Below are 13,092 nucleotides of genomic sequence, written 5' to 3'. Positions count from 1 at the left end.
TGTGCGCGAAGATAACGCTTTCGATGATCGAAATGTTCGTCCGTCGTAATCGACGGGAAACTAACTGAGCGCTGGCTTATCAAGAAGTGATTTGGCGTTAAAGCCTCAATCTCATTCGGGTCACTGCTTACCGCTGTAAGTGGACGCGCATTGAGGGACTGTTCCGCCAGACAAAATGTGGTCTGGAGTACCTCGTCGGTTAACTTACGGGGTGTGAGGATGTAGTAGAAAACTCTCTTGCAACTACGTACAAGACGTTCCCAAGAGCCACCATGATGTGGTGAAGATGGTGGGTTATACTTCGATTCGATGCCTTTGTGGACAAGGAGAGCGGGCGCAAGATCATTCCATGCTCGAGTACACAGAAGAAGCTCTTTCTCTGCACAGACAAAGTTTGTACCATTATCTTGCTCGAAAAGATACGAAAAGTACTCACTCTTAGTCCCATATGCTTTTAAATTTAAGATCTTACAAAGAAAAGGAGAAAAAAATTTCCATCTTTGAATGTGGAACTCGAACTTTTTTCTTAGAATGCAAATCAGACTTTTTTGTACTTTAAAAGTAGTTTAAATTCAAATGAATAGTTGTTTCAATGACCTTGTGGGTTATACTTCCATTCGATGCCTTTGTGGACAAGGAGAGCGGGCGCAAGATCATTCCATGCTCGAGTACACAGAAGAAGCTCTTTCTCTGCACCGACAAAGTTTGTACCATTATCTTGCTCGAAAAGATACGAAAAGTACTCGTTCTTAGTCCCATATGCTTTTAAATTTAAGATCTTACAAAGAAAAGGAGAAAAAAAATTTCATCTTTGAATGTGGAACTCGAACTTTTTTCTTAGAATGCAAATCAGACTTTTTTGTACTTTAAAAATAGTTTAAATTCAAATGAATAGTTGTTTCAATGACCTTGTGAACAGTTTTTTTATCAAAATCTTTTTCAAAGTTTAACTTATCTAGTAAACAATTATACTTGATGGAATGAATCAAGTCATTACGAGGCTAAACTGTGCACTTTGTGTCTCTTTGCTCCTGAATTCCAGAGACAAAACTATGGGCATGTTCCCAAAAATAAGTGGAATTCACTTGGAAAATATCCGTGGATTCCGCGTACCAATAACTGTAAAGTAAGTTTTGTCGGCACATTTGTTGTGTCGCGGACTCCGCAACAAGCGAATATAGCTAATTGTTCTGGATTCCGCAATTTTAAGTGGATTCTGAAAATTGTAAATGGATCCGCAAACGTAAAAAGAAACCGCGTTTTTTGTAAGCGGAATCAGCAAATGTGAGCAAAATTTGTTTGTTACTGAAGTTGCATTCGATAAATTGGGAGCTGGAGCTGGAGCTGAAACTCTTATAAACAGCAACGCGGAAATTAAAAGCAAAGGCTTGGCTAAGGAAACCACAAACAAGTCTTAAAATATTAGATAATCAAATCGGCGGGTATCACCCTTGAGTTTTTAGGATACATAGGGATATAAGAGTTATAGAGTATTGGGATCTAAGAAACTTTTGCGATCAATAAATTGAGAAAAAAAACACCGAATAAATTCTTTACTTGGAGTTATTGGTTTGAGTGTTCGGAAACACAACGCCAACATAAACATACCTATTTATGCTGTGGGTTGGACGACTGCAGTACTTACGCCGTGTTTATGCTGTAATTATAGCCGAAACAGGTATTTGGAATTGATTCCATCAATCAGTATTTGGGATTAATTCCATCAACCCCAATTACTGATCTTGTTGGCGGAGAGTGAAGTAAAACTATTAGGGCAGTATTTGGGATGAGACGATAGAGTGAAATCAAATTATGAGGGCATTGTTTGAGATGAGATGAAATCACAACCAATGTAATGAGTGGTCCATCGAAGAAGCAACTATGATAGAAAGGTCCCGCATCGCATGCGTGTAACAAGTAAAATTTTGAAAACTAATTTGTGTATAACTTATTCATTTCAAAAATCTCTAGTAGAGAAAAGACATACTATAAAACGCTACTACATTCATCTAAATATGTAAATGGAATCCGCAAAAAAATGCGGATTCCATCTACAATTTGTGGACAAGATTTACACTATCCGGTTTCCGCAACAGCTCAATTTTACTGTACACATGTCTAGATATTGGTTTGCGGATTCCACAAACTGTTCCGGATTCTGCAAGAACTTTTGAGGACTCAGCAAATTCGCTTTTTGGAGTGATTTTGATTGTTTCGGTGTTTCAAGTTTTTGTATAAGGAATCCAAAATAACCAAGACATGAAAGTAAATAGCATTGTTACGAATTGCGCAACCAATATGATCCGATTTGGAGAATCCGCTTACAATGCACAAAATGCACAGTTTGTCCTCCTAATGGCGCTTTTTCTTGTTTTAACCTTCTATATTTGGGGTTTTAAGCGCAAGGTATTATATTTAACCAGGAAGATAATAATTGAACCAAAATAAATTCGGAAGGTTTTTTTTGAACTGCTGTTACTGCGAAACCAAACAAAGTTTTTAACATGGCCAGTAGACAATCAGCCGAACTGTAGGCTATGAAACTTTCATGAACTGAAACTAATTACATACTAATTTGTTCCAAGCATGAAAGAAGCCAGTTTTCAATGTATGCAGTAAATGCGCTTGAAGGCCTGAATTTGTTGTCAAAGTGAAAACGTCATTTCAAACTTTCTCAGAAAGAAATGCTTGCCTCTGTGAGATTTTGCTGAAGTCAAGGAAAACTGTTTTGAAAAAAAAACGACAAGTCCTGGTTGTCATTTGATGGTACTTCCAGATAGTTTAGCTCTGGTTGTCTTCTCCAATTCAAAAAACTTTTAGTGCGGATTCTTAGTATTGATTTACAGAACGATTTTGTGAAGTAGGCGTTTTAAAGAAAAAATTAATATAGATCTTTGCTTAACTAATACTGTGGTGTTAAAATACTTGGCGATAGGCAACTTTTAAAATGTTTTATCGGGAAATGTCATGCATATTTCCCTAAAACGATAAAAAAAAATTTTATTCAAAAAAAAAAAACAGTTAGTTCATGTCTTATTTTTCTGTTTTAACAAATGATAAAGACATTGATTTTAAATTATAATTTGAATTTGAATTTGATGCAGATAAAATTTTGACACACATCATTTTGATCAAACAGGTAAATAAATCTACATCAGGACTGCTATACAGGTAATTCAACCTTTCGAGTAGCATCCCTTTAGGTTACCTAGAAATAAGCGGTAGGGCACTGAAATTAGGAGTTACCGATGGTAAAACAGTGAAAACATTCTTTCATAATGATGACCATGAAAAATCCAAGAGATTGTGGCTAAAACAAGGATCAAACAAAATTTATGAAAAAAAATCAGGCAATATATAGACAATTTCCACGCTTTCTAGTCCTAATTTTTTATTTTGAGTTTGCTTTCAAAATAAGTTGACGAAAATTGTTGTTACCTACACTAAAGTACAAAATCAAGCGCAATTTAGGAATTACTTTAATTAAAGTACCTACTTTCATTGTCCATTCCAGGCAACATTTTTTTCAAAAGTAGGTAAATTTTAAACATAGACCATGAGCAAATATATCCGGGCCTGAAAAAGCCAGTTTTCTTCATCTGCACTGAAGTTTGCTTCTTAACGATATCTTTGTTGAATCAGCAAATTTAAAAAGGTTTTCATGGGACTTAAAACGTTCTTAGCGAAAAGATGGAAGTAATCAGTGCGGAAACTTTATTAAAATAGGACGTTTCTGTCTTTTTCATGCGAAGTATTGAAATCAGTACAGATGAGGAAAATTGGCAGTTTGGGACTCGGATTACCTCGGTGAGTCATTGAAACCAAATATTGACTCATTTGCTCTCGGTCTAAGCAATTTTTTATACTAAATTTCGAAGGAAACGTTTTCCAAACTGTACAATGAAAACAGCCAGTGTGAAGATTAATATCCTAAATTTGCGCTTATATTTCTCCACCAGTGTATTAGAGCAATCATATTGATTCAGCAAATTCCATTTACAAATTTTTTTTTGAATTGCTTTTGCTCTTCAACAATTTTTTGTTGCGTTTTCAATATCACCCAACATACACTAGTTGGCAAAACTAGATTAAAATTTAGATTTTCACTCTTTTAAATGCCTAATTTCCATGTTGATACTGATCACTACTTATTCTGAAAAAGTTATAGACTAAGAGCGAACGATCAGATCCACCCTTCAGGAAATCATATTAGTTTGTATAAAAAATTTACAAGCTTTTTTAGGTTCAAAAATAGCAGTTTTGGTACTTAGTTATGCCACAGAATGAAAACTTTCTAATAAGACCCGTAGAATATGTTCATTCAAAGTGAAACTTTTTCAGCGAGAAACCTAAATTGCAAACAGGGCCAAACTATGCTGTTACTTAAAACTTCAAATGGTTTGAAAAAATATATAGTGCAGATTGTACAAAATGGCATTATCAGACACCGAAACAACATATGAGTCCTTGATACGACAAACGGCACCTGTTGTAATGAATCAACCATAAAAACTAGCGTTTTAGAGAGTAGAAATTAGTTCCATGCCTAATTTTGGGCAACATACTGGGGAAAAAAACGTAATGCAACCTCATAATTTTCAAAGCTCAAAAAATTAGATTAAACCATCTTATTAAAAAAAAAATTCCAGTCGACTTGAGAAAATAACATGTATGTTATGAGCACGTTCTTTTGACTGAATCAGCTGAAACAAAAAAAAATTTAAATCTGAATAACCTTGATCCTCTTACTTCATAGGAACAATTTTCGTACTTTGTTGATCCAGAATATACCAGCACGTAATCCAAGTTTTGTTTTCATTTTGCGAGAGATGCAAAATTATATCATTTTTTCTTTAGAACAATTTGCAAAAGAAGCAAAAAAATTTTGAAAAAGAGCGTGAACACAAAATTTTTGTTTCTATTTTATATTATTTGTGTGGTTTTATCAGGAAAGAAATTTGGTACATCTCAATGTCTCTGCAAAAACTAACGTAGTTGCTACTATTTTGTTTTGTTTTTTGAAGGATTTTTTTTTTGGTTTTAAATGTATTTTTCTTTAGATGCGTATTTATTTTTCTCCGGTTTATTTTGTTGCTTTTTTTTCTCCGGTAAAAACCCATCCAATTATCCTAGCACCTACTTTTTAGTAGATGAGCAGCAGGTTTATATATTGCATTGACCAATTTGTGAATAAATCAGACAAGCCGTGTCGAGATGTGATCGAACTTCCAGATGCAATTTAAACGGTTGCTTATCTGGTATGAAACACATGTGCAAACATTGAAAAAAACGCCTTTGAAAAGTTTGTTGATCCAGAATTGCATCTCTCACATTTTTTCACGCTAACATGAGTTTTTTTAAATTTGATTCTAATTAGTTGGTTGTTCCAAGAAAAAAAGCACTAGTGTTTCAAATCTAGTGATGCACTATCTTGTACAATATTGCACTAGTGTTTCAATAATGGCACGGAAACGTAATGAACAAGTGTGTTATATATACAAAAAAAAACACGCGTGTAAAATATTTTTGCATACCATATTTGGAAGATTTTTTTCAATATTTGAAAACATAGTGCATTTTTGAAAAACTAAGGCCACATTTGAAACACTAAGGCAATATTTGAAGCACTAGTGCAATTTTGCTTTTAACAATTATCCAAAACAAACTACAAAGTAAAAACTGCGTGTTAAGGTGACTGGTTTTCCAAAAGAGAGTGTGTTTTCTTTGCTTTTTCCTACTTTTGTTTCTTAGCAGTTGAGCAAGAGCTTACATAGCATCTCGAAACTTATTCACATCTCGACTTATTCACAGAAACTCTAGATGAAATCTATAGTTGATGTTAACCTATTACAAACATATTGAAACCCAAGCAAATAAGTGAACAAGGCAGAGTTTGGACTATCTCTATAAAGTCACAGTTTCTGTTTTGAGTTTGCTGTGTTTTTTAGTCGGCAAATGTAACAGGATGCCTGCTTGTTTGGAAACATCGATGAAAGATTTTGCATGAAATGTTACCTTAATTTGAATCATCGAACCAATCAAAACATGTACTAGTATCGGATAAATTACCACCTACGCTTACATGCCATGTCTCGTAGTTTTTATCTTCATGCGGAGCACCTGAAACTTGTGCACTTTTTCGTAAATTTCACGCTGTTTCAAGCAGTAAAATAACAACTGTTCTTTCTCATAGGTATGCTCTAAACTGTTTTCAAATCATTTTTACATAACTAAGCACAATTTGGCCTCACAATATGTAAAAGAATTGATGCCAAAAACCTATTGTACAAACATTTTTACCTCATTGAAAACGTACATATCACAGAACTGTGAACTAGAAATACAGTCTAACATTAAACTGTGCACCGCAAATAAAAATTTCAATGAAAGCACCAGACTTAACTACTGATTTATATTGCACGGTTTAAAAACACACTGTAGTACTATTTCATCTCATAATACTGGTATTTATTTTTGTGGCAAGGCTACATAAGTACAGAAAAATGCACGAAAATTCTATTAATAAATATTTCCATTCATGGAACTTGTATGAACATCATTTTCTTATCCAAAACACGTTTTTCTTTCACTTGATTTTTTCTCAAACTTTTTTGGTTGTGGAACATGATCTAAACTACATTTTATAATTGGATAAATTAAATGTTTTACCACTTTAAAATATTTAATATTAACCAATCATAATCCATCTAACTAACAACTAATAAATTTTCTATCTCAATAAATTTAAAACCTGATCATCAAGGCCTATCCTTGGATCAACAGTACAATTTTGTTCTCCCCCACCCACCTAGCAAGTGTCTAACGACCTCAAACGTCGATTCACTATCCAACCCTTCCAAAAGACCCAGGACTAATAGAAATTTTTTAATAAAACTAACCATTCAAATTAAGATAAACAGTGAAGAACTTCGGTTATTCATCCTTCACTTGAACCCTCCTCTTACCAGACCCAGGATAGATCTTAGACTTAGTAAGATTAAAATAGTATCTAACGAACTACTTGCGTTCTAATTATACCTGAACCTTGTGAATCGATTTACTATTCTCCAACCCTTGAATACAATCACTACCCCTAAGTAAGATTAAGTAAGTTAACACCTTAGTTTAGACTAGCCACGAGAAAGTAAAAAATCATTCTTCGAAATCGATATACTCTTCTCTCCAACCCTGAACAAAAAGACCCAGGTTAAGCTAACCAAAAAATCGTAAGGACTAACAGTCTAAGGAAATAGAAATAACTAACGACTTCTTGCATCCCTCATCCTAAACCTTATGTCATTCAAAAATTTAGGAAATAAACAAACAATCGTTTTACACAACTGTGAAATAGATAACAAAAAATACGATCTTGTAATCACACCTCATACACAAACAGTTGGATACATTAGAACAAAACGACAAACAATAAAAAGAAAGATTATAAACAAACAAAGACAAATCACACGAAAAAGATTTTCAAAAAGTAGAAACGCATTTTCTGAATCAGAAGCCAGCAGTTTAGATGAACTCTACAAATTAATAGAATCAATTGATAAAAATTGTCCCATCCACGATCAATTATATTTTTCCGACTCAGAAACAACTTCAAATTCATCAAAAAGAAGAAAAAGAAGAATCAAAAAGCAATACAAACACAAACCAGTACACTTGTATAATTAGAATCAACCAATTAGACACATCGATAGTTATATATTAACAGTCATCAAACGAAAAAATGAGCCACACTCAAAGTGACGATAGTCCAGATGACGAAGCAGTTTACCCCTTTCTTATAGATTCACCCGAAGATAGAGGTCAACATGATTTTTGCAAGTAAATTTGTTTGAACCCGGAATCAGTCCATGCAAAGCAGAATTCCCAGATGTAAAAATCAAAAGACAAATTATTGAACATTATTTGAAAGACATATGTAATCTAACACAACAATATGGAATCTGTACCATAGAATTCAGCACACCCAATACAGCCCATCGCAAATATTTAATTCAAACAGACGATATTGAATTAGAGTTTTCAAAAGTATTCCTAGAATATATCAAAAGCATACAATATCATATTTCACAAAGAGCAAACTCCATATTCACTATGGAAGTTTTTGCAATAATATATACTTATATATCTATATTAGAAAAAACAGAATTTCAAAGTATCTCACCAACTGAAACATCCAAACATACAAAAGTACGAAATGAAATCGCATTATTTTCAACATTTCTACAAATGATTATAGAAAATTTCACTAAAGATGATGTTTCACAACACACTAAACATGATTTACAAAAGATTTTAGCATGGTTCATAATAGATTATTTCACCCACAATTTAGATTTAACTTCACAAGCAAGAAAAAATTTCAGACCTCAAAATACAAATGACGACACTGCCTTTTCAGAACAATCAGACTACGTTTGGGACCCTGAATGGTCTCATCCTACATTTATAAATATCCCACAATCTATCTCAAGTCAAGCAATAAGTACAATATCTTATCACAGAGATTATGTAAAAGTAATACTATTAACCATTGATGCAACACCATTAAACTATAATAGATTTTTACCTGATACGCGAAATAACAGTTTAAATTCGACCGTCATTCATAATGAAAACCTTAATGGAACTAAAAATCTTACACAACAAGATATTTAAACACCATCACACTTCATAAATGAAGAAATCGTCCAAACAACAACAACTACACAACAAAGTATTTCACCAATACACCCAAATTTGACAACACCAAGAAATACAAATACTTCATTGGCACAAGTAACCTTACAATCAACCGTTAAATCCTCGGTTGCTCCAAAATATTCACATATGGATTATCAAACGTATAGACCAATGACAATACCGTAAAAAACACGAAAAACATTCACAAGAAACACCTTTGCAGAACACAATTATAATTATGCTCACAAACTAAGAACAAACCAACCTCCCCGAAAGAATACACAAAAGTTAAATCACGTAAGTTCCCATTATTGGAATCTCCCGAAAACATCGACCAATTCAGTAAATTTTCCAGATAACCTACAACCTACACAGGATTATAGTGAAAATTACCCATTCTTTCAACAAAATAAAAATAACCAATATACACCAATTAATACAAATTATTTATCATCTGATGAAGACGACTATCACCAACCAGATATTTTTGCACCATACACTAAAGAATATCGCACATAAAGACAACGACAACCTCAACCATCTCGAAATATAAAAATTTACGCACAAAACCCAACAGATGTACAAAAGCCACAACAAATGCATATACAAAACCCATTTAACACACAATCTTTTCAACCAATACAACCACCAAACCCAATGTTAATGCATTCTTATCAACCAACTCAAATGCAAAATGAAATACCACTTCCATATTACCTTCAGCAACACGAAATAACAAAAAATCAACTTTCAAGTTTTTCGCAAATGCCAAATGCCGCAGAATCACTACAGATGACAATGAATCCATACCTCATGGGTGGATCATCAATAACATCCAATAAACCACTGATGGTATTCACAGGAACAGATCCTGAATATTCTGTAGAAGATTATTTAGATGCAGTAACAGCAAATTTAATTTTAAATATAGGACCTAAACCAATTAATACGCCACTACATCAAAATTTGATACATAGACGCACAGCACTAAAACAAACAACCCTAGATGGCGCAGCTCAAAAATGATGTTCAGTATTACCTATAGAAATAAAATCAGATTGGAAAAGATTCACACAAGAATTTTCAAAAATGTTTGACTCTGAAAGAAACAAACAACAACAAAGAGTTTTATGTAATGAAATTCGCAGATTACCAAATGAAACTATCAATCAATTAGCAGTACGTATCGAAACACTAGTTCGAAAAGCATATTCACTTAATACACATGACTATAAAATACAAAAACGACAGAAATTTTAATGATAACCTTAACACCTCAATTAAGGAAAATAGCAATAAAAAAGAGAGCATCTCATCCTTCTTCAATTCGAGAACCAGATTTAGATTTTCGAAAACTAGTAGATAAACTGGAACAAGTAGAAATCACAATGAAAATCGAAGAAACAGAAAACCTAAAACTACAATATGTTAATCGAATTGAAACAAACACTACACATATAAATCACATACAGGAATCAGATACAGACTTTATTGAAAAAATCACTGAAATACTGAATGTCTATGAAAAACATCCAAATTTTAAAGGCAAACCATCCTTCAAAAAATGGTGTAATTATTGCCGACGATACGGACACAGTATCTCCGAATGTAGACAAAAACAACAAGACAATCAGAATAAACCTCAAAAGCATAAAGAACCAAATAAATCGTTCTATCAATACATGAAAAAAGATCAAAGCCTACCGAACAAAAATATATATAGTAATAACAGTTCAGGAAAACCACTTCCGAACAACACCAATTACACAAAGAATCAATCACCATATAACTCAAGTTATAGAGGAAGATCACCAGAACGAAGAAATACACGAAATTCTTCACAAAATAATTATAACCGATCGAATAGTCAGAATAACCAAAATAACTATTCAAGATCAAATTCCAATGCAACGTAATTTGTTTCTGGATCCAGTTCCCAATCAAACCTAAGGAATATACACTATTCCAATAATCAATCACGAAACTCATCATACAACAGAAATAGAAACTATTCACATAATAGAAATAGAAGTTATTCGAACAATCGAAATCAGAATTACCCGAACAATCGATCAAGAAATAATTCATATAATAGATCAAACTATCACAGATCAAATGATAACTACCAAAATAGATCAGGAAATAATTCACAAAATCGAAACTCAAGTTACAATAATCGATACAGAAACTATTCCCAGTCACCACATAGGAATAATAACCGCTACCCTGACTCTAGACATCAATACAGAAGTAGTACACCAAAACATAAAAGACACATTAATCAAGTGCAAACAAATGAAGAAACAACTTCAGACCCTCCAGGTATTGATGACGCAAAAAATCACGAAATACAACTAAATCATATACATTGTGAATCATCAGATACAGAGAGTGATACAGAAAATACTATCTCAGTGAATATGATAACAGTCGAAAACGACTATGAACCTGTCATATATGAACAACCTTTTACATCACATATATATGAAAATTAATTGGAACTCCTTCACAATTACTATAATGGACCCACCGATACTACACAAACTACACAAGAAGTAAACGAAATAAACACGGTATTTAAACCCGATGAAAAAAGTGAAACACAATGCTCAAACATAAATCATATTTATCAAAACATACAGAAAGAACAACCCAGAGAACAAGTTTGGACAATACCATTTCTATTGGAAAGCCCAAGAAACAAAGAATTTCAACCACCAGATCTTGAAATTGATTTTTTAATTGATTCAGGAGCAGAATCAAATATAATTAATATTCCCACATGGAATGAAATCAAAACATTTCATCCAAAATTAACGCCTCATGAAACCTCGAGTAAACTAGCAACAGCACAAGGATCAACGTTAGTAAATTATGGAAAAAACCAATTATTCCTTCTCCCCACGAGAACAATGGAACAAAACAATATTTTAAACAGACCGTTTAAACAAACATTTAATATTACAGATATTAAGCACAATATCATTGGCATACCATTTATATCTAAATATATACCAACAATCAGCATCTTAAATAGTAAAATACTCATCAAAGATAAGTACACAAAAACAAAAAATACAGCTCTAACATTTTTTGCAAAGATTAAACAAACAACCACCATTCTTCTCAAAATTTTGTTCCCATTTATCCCATTTATAATCAACAACGGGAACACCTGAAACCATTATCAGGAATTATATTTTAATTTTTCACTAAAACAAGTTCACCAGTATGATAAAAGTCAAAATAAACAACAACTTCTTATGTCAGACTTTGAATTTAAACCTATTCACAAATTTTTCAAAATCATGATCTCATCTATTAAATATTTAAAAAACACGAATTCCGACATCATTTCGTTACACGTGTATAACAATACACCATATCAAGTAACATTACCCTTAGGAATTTTAGGATATTGTAAAACAAACGCTACAATCTCACCCATACATGAAGTAGCCTACCGCGTTAATAATATACTCCAATTATTAGATATTTGTCAATCCACAATTCTTGACGAAGAATTGTCCATAAATAGCATATTAAGTAATGAAAAGAGAAACACAGATTACTTCACAAAAACTCCATATTTTAAACAACCATTCTATATAACAAATTACACAAAAGAACAAAAAAAATTTTTAACAATACAGATACAGATTATTTCACAAAAACCTCATATTTCAAACCTACATTCAACATAAACAACTATACAGAAGATCAACAGAAGTTTTTAACAATGTTTAACTTCCAACATTCACAAGTTACACAAATCGAATTTGATAAATTAGCAAAGCAACTGTTAAAAAATTCAACAGTCTACGCATTATCAAAATTTGACGTTGGAAAAATCAGTTCATCACTACATCTCCCGTTAAAACCCGACGCAGTTTTCAAAAAACAAAGAGCCAGTAAAGTACCAATTCATTTACACGACAAAGTAAATAGGTTACTTGCCATCTTAGAACAATACAAAATTATTTCACCAGTAAATAAGGAAGAACAACCAAAAGGTAACACTTTTATCAACCCTGTTATCATTCTGGCAAAATGCGAATCACTAAAAATAGTTTTAGACATTAGATATCTCAATTCACTAATTGATGAATCAAAATGCAATTGGCCTATTGAACCAATACAAGTTATCTTAACAAAGATAAATGGAAAATACTTTACAACCGCAGATATGAATAATGCATACAATCAAATGCCACTAGATGAACAATCACGACGTTTAACACAATTTGTTATTGGAAATCAACAATATGAATTTAACCGCTTATTCTATGGAATATCCATAGGACCAGCAGCTTTTTCAGCTTTAATGAGTAAAATTTTTAGACCACTAATTCTCAAGAAAAACACTATCACCTATTTAGACGATGTTTTTATGCAATC

This window comes from Symsagittifera roscoffensis, chromosome 10 (genome assembly GCF_963678635.1).
Source record: "Symsagittifera roscoffensis chromosome 10, txSymRosc1.1, whole genome shotgun sequence".
NCBI classification, from domain to species: domain Eukaryota; kingdom Metazoa; phylum Xenacoelomorpha; order Acoela; family Convolutidae; genus Symsagittifera; species Symsagittifera roscoffensis.
The sequence above is the reverse complement of the archived record's forward strand: the minus strand, read 5'-3'. Positions refer to the sequence as shown.